The following is a 19,333-nucleotide window of genomic DNA, read 5'->3' as shown; positions in this document are numbered from 1 at the left end:
GATCTCTGAGCCCCAGGAAGTAGCCCTCCGGGCTATACTGGTGCGTCAGCCAGCAGGTTTGGCAGCCCTGAGGTTGTATCTGTACCTAACTTGGGCCAGGAAGGGGTGTGGAGAAACTCTTGAGGGGTCTGTGCCTCCTACTGCTAGCAAATTTTAGCTTGGAATTCATGACAGAGCATTGTTACAATGAGGACAGACCAGGCCCTTCTAATCTACCCCCCAAGAGGTGCTTTAGGGGACTATTAGGTAGGAGGCTTCTGCTTGCATAAGCAAAAACACAGGCTTCTCTAAAGCCAACCTCTAGGAAAGTTTCCATGCTATTTCAAGTAGTAACATCTCTGGGAGGCTTTATGATGAATCTCAAGCCACACCTTTCTTCCAGCAGAACTGTTAGGGACCTCCACCTTCACCCATGTGTTGTTGTTACCCTTATAATTAATGTTCGTATATGTGTTAATAAAAATAAAAAACTCACTGCCATCCTGCGGATTCTGACTCGTAGTGATCTTATGGGATAGAGTAAGCTGTCCCTGGGGGGTTCTGAGACTGGAACTCTTTCTTTTTTTTTAAATCATTTTATTGGGGACTCATACTCTTATCACAATCCATCCATCCATCCATCCATCCATCCATCCATCCATCCATCCATCCATCCATTGTGTCAAGCACATTTGTACATGTGTTGCCATTGTCATGCTCAAAACATTTTCTTTCTACTTAAGCCCTTGGTATCAGCTCCTCATTTTTTCCCTCCCTCCCTCCCTCACAAACCCTTGATGATTTATAAAGTATTATTATTTTTTCATGAGACTGGAACTCTTTATGGGAACAGAAAGCCTCATCCTTCTCGGGAGGAGAGAGCGGCCGGTGATTTCTAACTTCTAACTTTGCAACTAGCAGCCCGCACCTTACCTAATACAAATACCAGGCTTTCGTTTATTTGTTGGCTAGCAACATACCTTTGGAGGGAAGTGGAGGCAAAATTAAAAGCAAAGAATTCAAAAACTAAGAATAATTCAATCATTTAACAAAGAATCAAGTGACTCTGAACATGTGTGTGAAGAAAACGACCTTTCATTGCTGGCGTTCACTGTCCAGGTAGCGGTTCCTCTTGGGCAGTATCAAGGCTGCGGGTCATGTTGGGTTTCTTGCTCTGTTGCCGGTTATGCAAGTCTGTCACCTTGTGACATTTTATTGATCTACACACCTAAGAGGTGTGTGCGTGTTTAATTGATCATTTCAATGAAATGTATGCCTGAAGACAAAATGGAAGCTACACATTTGGGAATGAAAGCAAAAGTGCTTAGCCAGTGCCTGTCAAGAGGACATCAACCGTGCGTGCGCTGCTAGGACCAGTAGTCTCATTACTTCCTCCTAGCCTAAGGGACAGCAGCACAAAGCACAGATAGATGTCGCTGGCACTATTGCCGGCACCCCTTCTTCACGAAGAGATGACCAGTTCTGTGAATTTGCTCATGGTCACCCAGGTGGTACACGTGCAGAGGCAGCAGCAAGCCACCACCCACCCCACCTACCCACCCCCGCATCAAGCCCTCCGAAGGTACAGCACAACTTCTCCCAAATTTGCTACCACCTCTTGGCCAGCCCAAGGCTGCTCTGCACGTGCAGCATCCCTGAGCTGCAGGGAAGAGGCTGATTTGGGGAGAACTCCCTTGGATACAAACCATCTGCCACCCCCTAAGGCCTTGACCCTCCCTAGTGCCTTGTGGCCACTCACTGTTGGTCCACCAGGTGCCCCTATGGGACCTCCTCACTGGCCGCCATGCTCAGGGTCATCTTCTCCAAGTGATGACATCTGACCCATCCTGGAAGGAAGCCCCAAACCCCACTGCCATCGAGTGCAGGCTGCCTCATAGCAGCCCTATCAGCAGACCCATGGGTCACCCCATCAGATGCTTTAGCTACCCTGGGATCGTCCCAACGAAGAAATACAGAAATATGAGAACCATACAGTTTTTCCTTGTGCTAAAAAGGAACCAAAATGTCAAATTCCCTGCCATTGAGTCCATTCTCACTCATGGAGACCCGAGAGCACAGGGAAGAATCGGTCCTGGGGGCTCTGAGACCATCACTCTTGACAGGAGTGGAGGAGCGCCACGGAGCGGCTGGCGGTTTTGAACTGCCGGCCTCAAGGTTAGCCGCTCCACACATGACCACTCTGCCACTAGGACTCCCCTTTCCTCGTGCACTCTTCTTCTAGATGAGCGAAACCACAAACACAAGCTGTCTCCCTTGGTTCCCCTCCACCTGGCCTTAACTGTAGATGGCCCTGACCCCGCCCTTCACCTAGAGCCCAGTGCAGTGTGGCTGAGAGAGAACTCTCCCAAGTCACACAGACCCAGGGCTCTGACACCGAGGAGTCACCTCGCCGCTGCTCCCTTTCCTCATCTGTCAATTGGGGATACCAAAAGGATGCAGCTCACTACAAAAGATGGACTTTGGGGCCAGGACGTGGCACCCCATCAGACTCGTCTGGAAAACACGCCTAAAGGTCAACAAACAGACCTTGAACTACTAACAGGCTTTTTTTTTTTCCCTCTTTTTTTCTGCCTAGTTGTTTTGTTTTCTTCTTTTTTTCTCTTCTTTCAAATTTTGTTTGTCAGTGGCTTTTTTGTTTGTTAGCTTGTCAGTGCTGCTGCGGTCATCGCCATGTTCTTATGGGCCACTTTGGTGCTGTGCTGTCAAAGCCATCCCCAATTTTATGCACCTATTAATATATCTGTAGGTCCATCTAGATAAGAGAGGCTGGACAAAGAATGTGAGAAGAAAATAAATGGACCAAGGGCCCAGAGGAACATGGGAGTGTGGGAGGTTGGGGAAGAGAGGAGGTGTTGGCCAACCCAGGGACAAGGGAACAATAAGTGGTTCAAAACCCATGGCAGGAAGGGGATGGGAGGACTGGTAGGGAGTGACCAAGGGCAAAGTAGCTGAGAGGAATTACTGAAACCAGAATGAAGGCTGGACATGGTAATGTGACAGGAGGAAAGCGTAAGGAAATAGAGGAAAGGAGCAGGAGGCAGAGGGCATACATAGAAGCCTAAATACAGACATGTACATATGTAAATATATTAAGATTATGGGGGAAATGGACCTATGTACATATATTTATAGGTTTAGTAGTAGGGTGGCAGGTGGACATTGGGCCTCCTCATGCGCATTCCCTTAATACAAGAGCACCTTGTGCAGCTAAATGGTCATTTCATGATACCCACCTTCCCTTGCAAACCTGGTTAGATCAGAGGATGCACAGCGGTACAGATGGGAACTGGAAACACAGGGAATCTAGGACAGATGAACCCCTCAGGACCAGCAGTGAGAGTGGCAATACCAGGAGGGAAGGGGGGGTAGAAAAACAGGGATGGAGCAACGTAAGTGTGTACTAAAGGGTAGGGCTAGGGTGCCCTGGGGAACCATGGTGACGTAGTGGTTATGGGTTGGGCTGGTAACTGCAAGGCCAGCAGTTCGAAACCCCTAGCCCCTCTAAGGGGGCTAGAGTCAAGAGTTACACTCTCGGGAACCCACAGGGACAATGCTACTCTGTCCTCCAGTCACTGGGAGTTGGTGTCAACTCGATGGCAGTGAAAGAAGATGCCCTAATCGCGTGTTGGGCTGCTAACTGCACGGTTCAAACCCACCAGCCACTCCTTGGTGGACAGATGAGGCCGTCTGCTCCTATCACGATCTGCAGTCTTGGAAATTCTACAGAGGATCACTAAGAGGTGGAATGGACACGGTGGCTTTGGGTTTTTCTCTGCGCCTTCACTGTCACCGTGTTTGCATTTGCGCACCCATGTCTCTTGCACACGCAACCCCACACGTGCACACGTGTAGACTGTTACGGCTACAGCAACAGCAAGCTACCAGAGTAAAAAGACCACCTTGCTCATGGTAAATGTCAAGCAGTGCCTAGCACCGGGCCTTGCTGCCTCAATAAATGTCTGTCTCAGGCTGTGGCTGCAGATAGAGAAAGCTGGTTCCTCCCCCAACCCCCCAGCAGCTGGTGGGACTAACGACTGGGCCTCCCCCGACTCCAACTCAGGGGCCATATTCACCCGAGCCGTGGTGACAGGTTGATGACTCCTCTAACAGGCCCCTTTCCTCTTCTGGGGGTTCCTGCCCGTATGGAGGCTGCTGGAAGGGCCACCAGCAGGGCCGGAAACCTGAGGAGAACGTCTCTGGCTGCCACTGATTTCTGTTACTAGAATGGATGTTTTTCTACAATTACAACCTTCCCTGCTTCATTACGTCTCCTGTGTTCCTGAGGTAGTAAATACCGAAGATAATGCAGCGGTACATTTCCCATCATGGACTTCCAGTGATCAGAAAATGTTCTACCAATAAACCCACTGTTGACAGGAAATCTGGTCTCCAGTCTCAAAACAAGACTTCCTGCATAGTGACTGCATGCTTAGCACAGTCTCCAGGGAGGGCCACCTCCCACCTGCCTTCTTCCAGGCTAACATCTTTCCCCAGTATGGCAACAAGAGACTGTGGGGTTTAGTGACCAAGAATATGCACCCTGGATTGGAAGCCTGGGTTCAGGTTACCCCTGATTAGTTGTGTGACTTCTTTGGTCAAGTTAACCAGCCTATGCCTCGGTTTCCCCATCTATGAAATGGGGATGCTGATAACAATAGTTCCTACCTGACCAAGTTAGGCAGATGAAATGAGTTGCTACTTGAACTCACTCACTGCCATCCAGACAATGCTGGCTCACAGGGACGCCTCATGGGTTTTTGAGATTATAACTATTTAGGGAGGTAGAAAATCCAGTCTTTTTCCCACAGAGTTGCTAATAGTTTTGAACTATTGACCATGAGAATCACAGCCCAATGCATAAACACAACACCACCAGGGTTCTTTAATGTACCTGGGGACCCCTTTGATAACTCAAGATTATAGATGTGTATGGTAAAAATGTGCATGTATGTGTCACCCAGTTTACTCTGCGCTTGATAAAACCAAGCTCACAGTCATTGAGTCACTACTGACCCATAGCAACCCTGTACGGCAGGGGAGAACTGGCCCTCTAAGTTTTGGAGAACTGTATTTATTTCTCTCTCAGAGTGGCTGGTGGTTGTGAACTGCTGACCTTTCTGATCGCAGCCCAACGCATCATCACTAGGCCACCATGGCTCCACTTTGCTTGATAGTTACTCCTGAAAGAATTGGCCTTGTGACCTTGCAATTGAACCCATTTCTCTGTCTTTACTTTCCTTCATTGGTGTATGTTGATCCATTCTAGAAGTAAATTTTTTTTTTTTAAAAAGGAAAACTGAATGAGATGGCTAACTGGTAGTGAAATTATTCATCTTTTTGTTATTTATCCTAACCATTAGGATAATAGTGCCATCAGGATATTGTTGTTGATTTCATTTCTTGAGATGGGCTGTGTAAATACACACAGTGTGTTTCTTTAAAAAACCCTCCACATTCCTTATCCTTCAAGCCTATATAGTGGTCTAAGGGCAAAAGGAAAAAGAGAGAGAAAGGAAAAGCAGAACTAAAGTGAACTTGGAGTCTTTAGTGACAAACAAGCTCCTCTCAAACAAACAAACAAAAGAATAGCATGCTAAGTGTTCCTTAGACTACACCAAGCTCATACTTTCCAGTTTCCCAGAAGACCTGGGGGAGAGGAGGTCATGCCATGCCAGGCTGGCTGGGTCTCAGCTGTAAGGAAAAAGATGGGTGCAGGCTTCCCGGATCACTTCAAACAAACAAGCCACTGACACCAAATTGATGCTGACTTACATCGTCCCTACAGGACAGCAGTCCTCAACCTGGGCTCGAGACCCCTTTGGGGATCGAACGACCCTTTCACAGGGGTCACCTAAGACCATCAGAAGACATATATATATTTCAAAATATATAATCACATATTGTTTTGTGATTCATCACTATGATTTAATTATATTCAATTTGTAACAATGAAAATACATCCTGCTTATCAGATATTTACATGACAATTCATAACCATTTCAAAATTACAGTTACAAAGTAGCAACAAAAATAATGTTATGGTTGGGGGTCACCGCCACATGAGGAACTGTATGAAAGGGTTGGGGCATTAGGAAGGTGGAGAACCACTGCTGTAGGACAAGGTAGAACGGCCCTTGTGGTAAGCTTCCAAGACTGTAACTCTAAGGCTAATAATGGTTTCAAACAGCTGACTTGAAGGGTAGCAGCCCAACGTATAATGTAACCATGATGCCACCAGGGCTCCTACTGGGTCACTTAATGGATAATAATCTGCCTAGCAGCAACCTAGGGACTCAACACACACGCACACACACGTTTCCAGTCAGCTCTTCCCTGTTTGATAACTAACCTCAGCAGTACAGGTTACACAAAGGCCCAGTCATTTCCCATTTAACTCCCCTGGTGGAGTTATGGTTATGCATTGGGGTACAATCTAAATGGTCAGCAGTTCAAAACCCCCAGTCACTCCGGGGGAGGAAGATAGGGTTTTCTACTCCTGTAGAAAGTGACAGCGTCCAGAGCTCATGGAGGCAGTTCTGCTATGAGTTGGCATCAACTGGATAGCAGTGAGTAAGTTAACCCCAGCAGCTATCTTACACACACACATCTGTCCTAGATAGTGTGTCGGAAATTTTGCAATAGGTGTCCTAGAAGCTACCTGGTGGCTCTCCGGTTTCATGGAGGTGTTGTTATGGCGCATAAGACAGCCCCGAAGGCATTCACAATCCACCTGGCCAGGAGAGGCCCAAAGAAAGAGAGAATCTATCCAGCACCCAACAGCTCTCTACAGTCCTACAAAGATCATTTCAAGCCTAGTACTCCACTTTTCCCCTGAAATGTGTGGCTTGCAGAGATTTAAGCCAGTAAGTGATCTCTCTCTCTCTCTCTCTCTCTCTCTGTATGTGTGTGTGTGTGTCACACACAGACACACACATATCATCACATTGGGCAATGTGTGGAGCCACTTTAATCTGTCACAACTGGGGTAAGAGCAGCAGGTAGACAAGAGATGCTGCTAACTGCCCAGGATGCAGATGCACAGAACAGCCCCACAGCAAACAGAGATCAGCCCCACATGGGTGAAAAGCTCCCTCTGCTGCACAGGAAGCATTCCCTCAGAAGTCCTTAAAGGGCAAGCAAATTTGAACATCAGGAAGGAGCCCAAGAGAACCCCTTCTCAGGCCCCGAACTAAATGGGGAAGTCCCTTCCTCATTTGGCTTTGCCTTCAGAACACAAAACCCTGGCATCTGAAAAGATTAAATAAATTCCCGGATTCCCAGCCCCCGGGCTGCATAACCCTGCCCCTCAGCTCCTATTTCCCTCCCGCACCCCCACACTCTTGCAGCACAGTTGGAAATTCGAATTGCAATCTTGACTGTCCAGTCCTCAAAGGCTCGGCCTGCTTCCTCTCCCAGGGACAAAGTCTCCTGAGCGTCCTGCCTCCCTTTGAGATGACCCCCCAACCTTGCCTCCTTCACCAACTGTAAGTTGTTCTCCCCCACCTCCTGCCACAACCTCCTTCTCTAATTAAGTCACAGCCAGGGTGTGAGGAGGGAGGGGGGAAAGGATCCGAAAGACTTCCGTGCTGCAGGTTCTGGGGGCCGACAGACTCTCGGTTTTTGCGAGGTGCCAACCACGCTGTGATCATTAAACCCCACCGTGGAGGGGGGGAGCAAGGATTTTCTCGTGGCTGTTAACCTGGAAGCCAGCTACATCTTGTTTATCAGACTTGTTTTAATTCAGCTTGGTCAGGTTCCAAGAGCTGAGGTGGAGATTAAAGGCAGTGAAGAATCCAATTAGCTGCCCAGTCTTCTCTAAGCCAAAAACTCAGGTCACAAACTAGATCAAAGTGAAATGATTTCTCGACAGCTCTGTTCATTAAGGGGAGGGTGGGAGCTCACACTGCTAGGCTGGGCTCATTACTGCGATTGGCATGTTAAATACAGTATCTCCCCCAAATTACATGTTCCAGAGGAGGGAGGGAGAAACCCAGATTATCTTACGTGAAGTCTCTGTTTGGGCTAATAGAAAACAGAAAGCAGAAGAATGAGCATATAGCCTGCTAGCAAAATATTTAAACAAGGTCTTCATCCCTCCCCCACCCCCCTCAGCAAGAATACCAAATCTGGAAACTGCAGTTGGCCATGGTCATCCCCAGCCAGAGACTCCCTGCTCCAGGGAAGGAAAGGAGCTAAGAATTCTAGGTCTCCCTGATTGGCCTGGTCACCCATTTTTGAAAGAGCCCTCCAAGACTCAAGGGGTACAGATGCAAGGAAAATTCCCACCCAACCCCCTCAACACACACTAGTTGTTCAAACAGCCTAGTCCAGCCTTCCCTAAGCCCCAGGACCCAGACAGCCTGGGAAGAGAAACCACCCGCCATGTCTGCAGTCTGGGTCTCATGCAGCAGGAAACAATCCCTGAGACTGTCTGGGTTTCTGTGGGCTCTTTGGGTCTGGCTGAGATTAGAAAAGGAGGGATCGAGGAAGGCCCTGAGCAGCTACACTTTCCGTGAGGAGGAGCAAATGTTGGAAGGCTGTGAAGGGCATTTAGAAACTGGTCGTTGTAGGAGAGACAGTCCCCCCGACAAGTTACCATCAGGAGCAGGAGAAGAGCAACAGCACACAGGCCCTCCTGCGTCCCAGAGCACAGATTTTGAACCGAACAAAGAAATCCACAGTAGGACTCCATGGCTTTGTCCCCCATCTCCTCTGCTGCTGAAATTCTGCTCAGCCTTTCGGGCAACCAGGAACCTCCAAGATACGCGCCTGTGCCTGTGGATTACTGACTCTGGTCAACGTTTCTTTCTTGGCCCACCTCTGGGTCTCTGAAAACCACTACAGAGACCCTTCCAGTATCTCCTGGGAGCCTGACTCTGGAAGCCCGACCCCCTTGGGTGAGGGGAAGATGGACGAGAACAAAGAAGACCCTGCAGGTGAGGAAGAACAATGAGGGCAGACTCTGAAAGCATTCCTCTGGATGGATCTCCCGCCAGGACCTTGCATCCCCCACTTCCTAAGGGCTACATAACTAACCCTCTCTCTTCCTCAGGTTTGGGGGACCCTGGGAAACTTTGTTGTGCACCCCTGAATTATAGGGGTTTGTAACTTTGGGGTCACTGCCACCCAGAGACCCCAATAGGTCCTAGGCCCTTTGTTTCCTTTTTAATATCTATTCATAGTCGTAGCCTGTACCCTCAAGGGGGAGTTTGGAGATACACATTTCAGGGGCTCCCCACCACCACTGGTGAATCTGAGAACCCAGGATCCCAAGACCAACGGAATGGGCTGTCACCAGACGATGCATTTTGGAGCGGGAACAAATCTTGTCTGGTGGTTTTTGTTTTCCTTCGCAGCACGAGTATTTCCCTCCCTGGGATTTCGTCATCCTTACCAGAGCCTTCTGCGCAGTCTGTTCTCCATGCCCTGGGGCTGCAACAGCCTTGCCAGGGCCCCCCACAAAATGCGCCCTGGATCCCACACAGATTTCTTTACTGCCCCACAGCACACAACCAGCACCCGGTGTTTCTGGTTTAAGTCAGTCTCCTAAAGCGAGTTTCAACATCCGCTGGTTTTCAAAGGAGAAACGAAAGAGGGCAGGGCCCGAGGCAGAACATTGTGTCAAGGGTTAAGCAGGGAACTTGTTCCAACTCCGGCAAAAGATCCCTAGGGAGGGCACCCCTGCCCCCAGCTCCCTACTCAACTCTGGAGGCTTCGGGGTCGCTAAGCCAAAGGCCCACCCTGCCAAGCACCAGGGCTGAGCTTTGCCCCGGCCTCTCCTGGCTCTTATTGTCTTTTCTCGAAAAGCAAGCGTTGAAATGGAAATCTGGGGACGCCCGAAGGCCCTCTTGGCTTGCAAACAAACGCCTTTGGCCCTCAGGGTCTGGCCGCTAGTCCTCAAGGCTCCCCAGTCTCTTGGAGTGCACGACCCGACCGATGCCTGCTTGCGGGAACTCGAGGTCCTGACGGGAGGTGCCAGCTCAAGACCTTACAAGGCTCCCCGGGTGCCCTGGAGCGCGTCTTGAAGCGTAGTGGCAAGGCCTGCGCTTGGCCCGCGGCGCAGACGTGCCTGCCCGGGGTTGGAGGCAGGAGCCACCCCCACCCCCCATCCCAGCTGTCCTCCTGGACCCGTAGCACTAAGGACCCAAAATAGCCAGTTCACCCTGGGTCAGATTGCGATTTCGACCCCACACCCAACTCCAGCTAGGGCTGGGCCTGAGCTTGGCAAAAATTGCACGCGGGCCCAGGACCTGACCCAGCGGTGGCATTTCCATTTGGAGGACCCTTGCGGTCGGGTTTGGGGGTAGGGGACGCCGAAGTGTCCTGAACAGGTCGAGCTGGGGTTCTGCTCACACCACTGGTCCTGGCGCCTTACTGTCTCCGAGGGCCCCCAGCCCCGCTCCGGCTCTCTGACTCCAACTCGCCCTTGAACCTGACACAGAAACCGCTTGGCAGATAACTTCGAACAATCCGGGAAGGGACAAAATAAAAGAACACCGTTTGCCGCCATAAATGTTCCCAATCACTGTCCAACGTCTTCCGGCTTCTCGTAAAGGTGCCCCGACCGTTTACAGTAAGAGCAGAATCCTGTTTGCGACTGTACGACATAATTCTCTCCAGACTCACCGCACCTCCCCCGCTCCAACTGAAGTTTTCACCCTCGAAAGCGGCGAATGCATTTGCACACATTAAACATCTTGAACATATAATTACTGGCTGCAGACGGGCTGGACAATAAAATATCTCGGCTCGATATTTTTGGAAATCTTTTGCGACTGTGCCTGGGTGTGTGTGTCGCGAACCACTTTCTAGGACTTCGGCCTTTATTTCTAACACCCACACCCACCCCTACCCCACCCCCGCAAGCGCCTCCACTGCCAGTCCTGAACTTTCGGGAAATGGCTGGGGTGGGGGGACCCCACAGGAGAGAACGCGCGTGCGCGGCAGTCTGCGAGGGGCTCCGCGGCCTGGGGCCCTGGAGCCGGTGCGCCTGAACACAGGGGGCTGGAATAAGGAGGGGGGGAAATGTTCCAAGCCTCAGGGGCCACCTTCCTCATTAGAGGAGAGCAGATGCAGTCCTCAAGGCTCAAGTCCTCTGCCACCCAAGCCCGCAGACCCTCTACCTAAAGAATGCGAATTAGCGCCCCCCACCCCCCACGTCTCCTTCTGGCTCACAGAATGAAGCTTCTTAGGAGGCAACTGTATGCTACCTGAGAAATCTGCTGGAAAAGAAAGGTCTGGCTATTTGAAGTATCGAAAACTAGAAAAAAGAAACTCGATATGATTATTTACCCCTGCGGACGCCAGGGGCCCTTCAACTTCCCAGGAGTCTTAACTGCCTGGTCTGTAAAATGGAGATGATTATAATAACCTTGAGACCTACTTTGCAGGTTGTTAGGAAAGAACGCTTTTCAATTTTTTTATTGCAATATAACTTCCATATAGTAAAGCAGACAAATATTGCACGAACAGCTCACTGGATTTTTATATATTTCTACACTCATGACCCGCCACTCAGACCAGGATAGACAGCAGTACCGGCCCCGAGGAGATGCCATTAAAAGACACTGTAACTTTAGGCCAAGATCCTGTGAGTATCTTCACAAGGTCGAGGTCAGCAGCCCTGTCAAGTGTGTGGACTCTCCTGACACTGGGAACAAGAATGGACAGACCAAAGACCTAGGGAAAAGATACCAGGGGCTATGCGGACCACTGGTCTGGAAGGACAGGGCAGGGGGGAGGGTTACCTACACACCCTCACTCATTCAGGAGTTGACAGAAAAATAAGGATGACGTTTCCATGAGTTTGTGAAGCAGGGACATTCCTCCTGTCACTGTGGATGACTGGAACAAACATGGGCGGCACATTTGTTCCCAGGCTGGAGTATGTCCATGAACAGGGGCCCAAGAACCTCTCCCAGACAATATAAATCTGAACGGAGGCCGGAATCCAAAGTCTGGTTTGATTTGCCCAAGGAATCTCCCAGAAGGACGGTGGGCCATGAGATAAATGAGCCCATATTTTCTGAAGAGGGTAACCCCATGGCTAACCTTTGCAATGGGTGGACATTGCATAGACTGCAGGAGAATACATGGGGTGGGGGGAGTGAATCTCCACCTCCTCCCTCTACCTTCTATTCTCCCTGGAAAAACTCCTTCCAGCCCTGAGTACACACAGTGGTCACTCTCATGGTTACATGTCACTCTGGATTTGGATCCCGCCCCCCCGCCCCCCGCCGACCCCCACCAAAAAAAAGACAGCCCAGGACAATTCTCTGTGACAAACATATTCTTTCAGAAAGTTCTGCTCAGTCCCTGGTGATTCCGCCCAGTTGAAATTCAAGATGACCTTGTGCACCTCGACCCAGGTCCACTGTGGCCTGGGTTCTAGATTTCCACGGACCTGCCCAGGAATTGGCTGACTTGGCTGTGCAAGGAGATTAGCATGACGACAGCCACAAGCCCATGGTCTGGTTCTCTGGATGAGCCAGCAGTGCTTGTGGGGAATGATACAGGCACTGACCAAGACTTTGGGCCTCCAAGCCCTCTCTGGAGCCAGGGGAAATTGCAAGTGCCTCTTAGAATTTTTAACTATTCTGTCTCCTGGCTGTAAAAGCTGGGCTTGGGTCATTAGCCCACCCTGGGTGTCTGCCTCCTATCCCATTTCCTCAGTGCTCTTTGGAGCTCCATGGGGTGGCCCCAGTCTGTCCACAACAGCAGACCTGGGCAGAGGTGGGCAGGCGGCGCTTGCCTCCCCCTCTCCCCCCTCCCCTGCTGCTCCCCCAGACCTTGGACTCAGCAGTGTCCCCCAGAAGATGGCAGAGGAAACGCGTTTACCACCTGGGCGACCTTGACTGCAGCCGATTAAAGTTTAATCCGAGGTGTGTGCTCAGCCTCGCCATGTTCTTTAAACACATCAAAGGTCATAAAAAAGATTCCAATGGCGTGATCCCGTCCGACTCAGCCTGCAGGGAGCCAACGTTTGATTCTGGTGGATTTTCAGAGCCAGGATTTGGAGCGTGGGACAGGGAGGGAACCTAAGAACAGGGGGCGGGGGTGGGGGGAGAGGAAGGTTTGTTTTTGCACCGGAATGCTAGACTTCAAAAGCAAGGAAGGGGAAACAAAGTCTCAGGGAGGGGAACAGATAGCGCCTTTCCATTCCCATTAGCTGGGAAGACATCTAGCGGGAAGAGGTCGAAACTGCATGGCGTAGGCGATCATCCTCTCCCTCTGCCGGTGGCTGCCAGCCGCTGGGGCTGCGGTGAGGTGGGGTGGCCCAGGTTGGGGCGCAAAGGCCCGACTGTCCCCCAAATTCCGGCTTAGCCTAGGCGCCCTGCCCAGGGCCGAGACCCCATCTCCACCTTGGAGAGAGAAAAAAAACCAGCTCTCATCTGCTGTCCTCTCTTCAATTGGGGCCTGAGGTCCCCTCACCCCGTCAAACCAGTCCTAGGACTCTAGAGCCCGGAAAGGTCAGGACCTTGGAGGGTCAGCCCATGGGCCCTGAGTGACTCTGGGGACCAATAGGTCCCCAGACCGACCCCCTACAAAAGTCAGGAGAGACAGAAGCCCTGAAACCACCCCTCTCCCCCGCCGCCAGCCTTTTCCACTCCCAAGGGAAGGGTTAGAATCCTCCGGGCTCTTCAGGAACTGCTGGAGCCGGCCTCCCACCCTGCCCGAGGCATTTTCCATGCATCTCTGGCCCCAGGCCTGCAGGGCCAGACCTTGTCAGGTCGCTGGCTGGAGCCACCACTGAGATTGTCTAGTTCCTGGGGGGAAATGAGCCTCCTGGTATGGAGTGCAGTCTGTTACCTTAGTTTGCCCACCCCATGAGGGCTCCCCTGACATTGAAAGAGAGAGACACCTTGCAGATTAAGCACTTGCTCTTCCACTCCCTGCCATGCGGGGGGGACTCACAGTGACCTGATGGGACAGGGTAGAGTAGAACTACCCCTGTGGGTTTCTGAGGCACTAAGGAGGTAGAAAGCCTCATCTCTCCTCCACCGAGCAGCTGGTGGTCTCCAATTGCCGACCTTGCAGTTAGCAGTCCAATCAATCTTAAGCCCCTGTGCCACCAGGGGCTCCTTTTCAGAGGTCCCACATGGCAGCTTCTCTATAGGTCCTTGTCAGTTGCTTAAAGGGGGTAGAGGAGAGATTCCCCATCTTTAGGCCTCCTAGACGGCTTGGGAGGTGGGGAGAGTCTAAGCTATCCCTCTCCATTTATTGTTTCAGTCTATCATCCTAGAATTGGGTGGGAAGAAGAACACCAGGCATCCAAAGAGCCTTTTCCAAATGGCACAGCAGGCTCAGGCTCAGGTGCACAGCCCACACATCCCATGAGCTTGGATCTTAAGACTTCTTGGAGCCACAACTAGGATCCCAGCAGAGGCCCTGGGGCTCCACTGATAGTCTTTCCAAGCCTGCTGGGCTTGGGGACTGCAGGGGACAGAATAGCCTCTGTCATGGTTTTATTTCTGGCCAGGGCTCTGAGGAGTGGCCTCCTGCCTGCCTGGCCTCCTCATTCCACCCAGGACATCACTCTCATCCCCTTTCCACACACCTCCAAGACTTAGAGCCTCACTAGTTCTCCGGGAGCCCTGTTCTTTGATTGTGTGTGGACACTCCAACGTGGAAACTAAGTGAAATGGATGGACAGACATTCTAGACAAATGCCTTAACGTTGTTCTTGGAGACATTAGCCGGTCCTTGTTACACACACACCAAAGGGCATCCCCAAAGAATTAGAGGGGTTATGGCTCCTTCTGCCCCTCCCTTCCCTTCCCCCTCTCCCCCCTCCCCCCATGATCTTCACCTACAGAGATGAACCTTGTCCTGAAGGCAAGGAAACTCCCTTAGGTTTATTGAATGGGCTACAGACCTGGAGCAGCAGGGAAGTGTCGGGGACAAGCGGCCAGAGTAAGCATCTTTCACCTTAGGGAATAAAAACCTGAATACTGCAAAAAAGGGACCTGGAGACGCCACCCCACCCCCTGTGGCTCTGAGCCCTCAGGGGTTGGTCGATGTTCTTGAAGCAGCAGTGAACACCCCCGGGGCCCCACCCAAATGCACGTCTGGTAAACCCCGCCTCTCCACTCAACCCACCTAGATAGACCCTAGTTGGACCTGGATGCCACAGTCCCAGCTAGCCCGACTTTGGTCCAAGCACAGGCCGCCGCGGGGACGTCTCTTCCTGGGGTAACAAAGGAGTCCACTCGCTCTCCGTTACATCATATTACTTTGCACCAGCCGAGGGTCCCATGACCCGACGTAACCCCACATCAGGTCCTAGAAATATAAAGAAATATGGCCTTTTAAAAGGTGGTTGGGAGCAGGTAATTACTAGCAGACTCCCCGGCTGTTCTCAACTCCGCGCGGGACCTATGCCGGCGCAACCCGAGTGCGCTTGCTGGGCCGGCGGTGGGCAGAAGTTCGCGCCCGCATTTAACTCTCAACTCCAGTCGGTTTCTCAAAGAGCAGATTCCTTTTGTGTTGCAAAAGATATCACCAGGAGACTTGCTGTTGAAGCGTCCCCACTTGCTCTCCCGGGTTAGAAGGGAGGTGGGACGCGAGGGGAGCGGGGGCAGGCTTTCGGCACCGGCACGGAGACTTGACTTCTGCCCCAGTAAACGTAGGCCTTTTATGGATGGCCGCGGCTTGTATTTTCATGGGGAACGATGAGTTCGTGGCTTCTTATTTTTTCCTTCCATCGCTCTCCTCTTCTTTGCCTCCTACCTTGTCAGTAGCTACTCTCTACGCTTCTCTTCCTCCTCCCCAATTTTCTCGATTGCGCTGACCTTAACCCCACGGTGAACTCCAACCTGCGACCCGCGAGACAAGAGATTCTGGACACCGACCCAGCCTCTGGGCGCTGCGCCTGGGGAACGCTCGATTTTGCTAGCGTCCTGCAGGCTGAAGGAAACACGCGGCCGGGGACCGGCAGCGGCTTCTGCCCGGTTAAAGAAATGTTCATGCAAAGAATTTCTCGTCTTGTGTAATTTACACAGCCCTCTTGAGCTTCACCGAATAGTTCTTTTCTAATGCCCCAAGTGGCTATATTTAACGTAAAATCGTCCCAGATACTTAACAACTCCTCGAAACGGGCAATTAGGAAACCATAAACAACCCAAATACAAAATAACCCAATACTCTCTGTAGACTTAGGACAGGAGAGCTGGATCCGCTCAGAGAAGTGGGGCTAGAACTATAACTTGGCCAGCAATTAGCAGCGTAAGACACGGTTTGCCGGTTCAAGCTGCCGCGGTCGCTTTTCGGTTTTCGTTAAATCACTCCTCAGAGTTTGCTGGGGAGGATAGTACTCATTGTCTGTTGTCTGTTAGGGGCCCCAATTAAAACAAAATAAACCACCAAGCCTTGGTAGTTATTCTTCTTTTTCTTTTTCTTTCTTTCTTTTTTTTAATATCCAACCACTGGAAGGTTTTAAAAGAAAAGTATTCAGAGTTCTATTTTTTTTTTTTTGAAAACTGTAATGGGAGGAAAATCTAGCACAAATTTTCCTTTCGAGTTAAAGTCCTTTGAAAGCTATTTGGGGATTTGTCCTAGGTGAGAATGTGTGCCCAAATGACAAGTCTTCATTGGACCCAGAAAGGACCAGGCATGGGTTCCTCTTTCTGAATCCCCAGCACAATGCGGCAGTGAAAAGTGCTGAGTAAAAGATGGCTCACTCACGGAATGAAGTAACGCATATCCCCTATACATAAGTGTTGTTTATAAAGAAAATACATGCAAATTTTGTGGCAAAAAGATACAGCCATATCTCAAACTCTTTTTTTTAAATCCTGGTTTCCCCTGGATACACGCTAACTCTCTTTTTAGATTGAATCTGGAGCAAACCACTCCCGGCTCTACACACAGCAGCCCTTCTGCCCTCAGAGGCCAAGACAATCCAAGGCAGATGAGCTCAACCTGAGATTTATCTTCAAAATCTTAGGTTGGGGTGGAATGGTAGGGGGTCTAGAATTTATTTTTAAATATTCTAAGGTGGGCGGGGATGAGGAACGGAAGAGAATAACAAAACCTGAAATGCACAAATTGTAATAACAGCTAGATTGAGAATTTAGGTATATATGAGTTCATTTGGCAACTTCCATAGTGAAGATACATTTTTTAAATGCTTGTGTTAGGCAAAGGTTAAAAAAAAGAAAGAAATTATGCCTGCTAGGGGGCTCGTATCAAACCACCGTCCCTGACATAGCACTGGGATTATCCATTTAATCAATCAGTTTCCAGCAACACAAAAAAAGATCGCGATCACTTTTCATTTCTCTTGATCAGCCATCTCATTCAACAAACTGCATTTCCCGACCCATAAACCAACCGAGCATCCAAACCTGAGCTTGGTGGCTGATTAATGGAGCTTCCGTACTCAGCTCTCCTGACCAGAGTGCAAATACCCATAAAAACTAATATCAAAAGTTTTTATTGAGCCACTTTGCTTCCCTGAGCCTTGGGCCGCATGGGGCGGGAGCCGAGGAGGCACAAAGCTGTCTCGGCTGCCTGGGTGAGCTGTGCCGGGCGCTTCATGCTTCCAATGGAAGGCTCCCTCCGCTGGGGGCCCCAGAGGCTCTGGCTGGCTCTGGAGAGGAAGCCCAAACCAGGTAAATGCCAGTGGGGGCGGGAAACTCTCCACTGAGCACAGGTGTATTTATTTACCAAACCATGTGGGAGGAAAAGGTGAGTGGTCAGAAAACGTAGAGAGGCTTGGTGGGCAGACAGCAACCACCTCGAAGTATGTTACCAGGCTGGTCGGACTAGGCTAACATTTCCTTGTTTGTTTGTTTCTCCTCAAGACTTTCTATGAAACCTCTATTACAACCACTTTACGCTCAATGTCCACCTTATGTACATGTGTGTGTGTATCTGGTCTCTGAACATGTAGGTCTATCAAGGTCCGGGGTTCATTAGAATTGCAGCCTAGAACATGCCCATAAAAGTCCTGATGACACCTCAGTGTGTACTTGAAGGGGCTCGGGGTTCCCTTCCTCCTGGTTGGCTTTGCTGGTGGATTTCAGCGGCCTGTTTTGTACATTTGAATGTGCAGCTAGTTTAGGGTTGTGGGAGCCTCCAAGGTTCCGGGAAGAGGTGGACAGAGGGGGTGGGGGTGGGGATGCTGGCTGCCTGGGCTCTGATTTCTGGTGAGAAGTAAAGCTGAGACCAGGTTGACTTGCCAACTCCCATTTCCTTCCAATGCTCCCATGTCCTCAGGACATTGTTGACATAAATGAATCCCCAGCTCAGCACTGGTTTCCTGTTTTGCTGGGGGCATGAGCACCGAGCTAGGGTGGAGGTGATCAGTGGCTGTGACAGGCAGTGGCAGGGTGGGATGGAGAAGCCTCTCCCTAGTCCCATTTTTTTTTCCTTTCTCAGCTGATTGGAACTCCCCAGCATCCTGGGGAGGTCTCTCTCAGGGCTCAGGGCGGGGTGGGCACGACAATCTTGCAGGCTAGTGTACCCCACCCCACCCCCAACCATCCACAGACCAAGAGATGATGCTTCCCTTCCAGGGGCTGAGCCCTACTCTGAGTTCTCTCTGCTTCTAACACTCCCACTGATATTTCAGGCAAAGAAGGAAGACTCAACATCCAGGTCCCACCAAGGGCAGACCACAGCACCTTCCACCATCAAGGTAGGAGTCACCCCACCACCTTGGCCAAGCTTTGAAATCATTCAGCATTCTCAGAGCCCAAGTTGGTGCCTCTGACCCGGGTGAGCCCTGCTAGGGATTGGCCACAGGATACACACACGGGGAAAGTGGCTCTGCAGAATAGCCTGGGGACCTCAGACTAGAAGTTCAAAACCTGCAAGGTGTCCTTTCTCCCTGACCATGCACTCTGTATGGCAAACGTAGCAAAACAGTGTTCCCTGAAGTTCCAAGTCCTTTCTGTGTGGTGGTGGCCTTGCAAGTCTGGTGTCAATAGGAACCAGGAGGCTGGAGGGCGAGTGAGTGGCCAGGCAGACAGACCTTGGGAGAGCTACTTCTCCACAGGCTCCTGAAACTCCACAAGGAGAAGATCTTAAAGGTGTGTCCATGGTGGGTCATCTCCTGCAATTAGTATTGGGACACCCCAGTGTCAAGGGGTTACCCACCTTCTGAAACCCTCCCTCCAGCCTAGGGCCTTTGGCTGCCCTAGGGTCTTACTACTTCAGATGTGACAAAGCCTAGAACACAGCTTGAGCAAGTGATTCCAAATTTCCATGGCCCCACCCATTGGTTGACTTTTGTTCTCCTTTTCCCTTAAGAAAGGGTGCTTCAGTCCCCCAGGAGAGTTGGGAGACAAACCTATAGTGCCCCCTGACCAGTGGCAGTCAGTCCCCCCCC

This window comes from Echinops telfairi, unplaced genomic scaffold, assembly GCF_000313985.2.
Source record: "Echinops telfairi isolate 266 unplaced genomic scaffold, ASM31398v2 ScPeMD7_23;HRSCAF=83, whole genome shotgun sequence".
NCBI lineage: Eukaryota > Metazoa > Chordata > Mammalia > Afrosoricida > Tenrecidae > Echinops > Echinops telfairi.
This window is presented reverse-complemented; position numbering follows the sequence as displayed.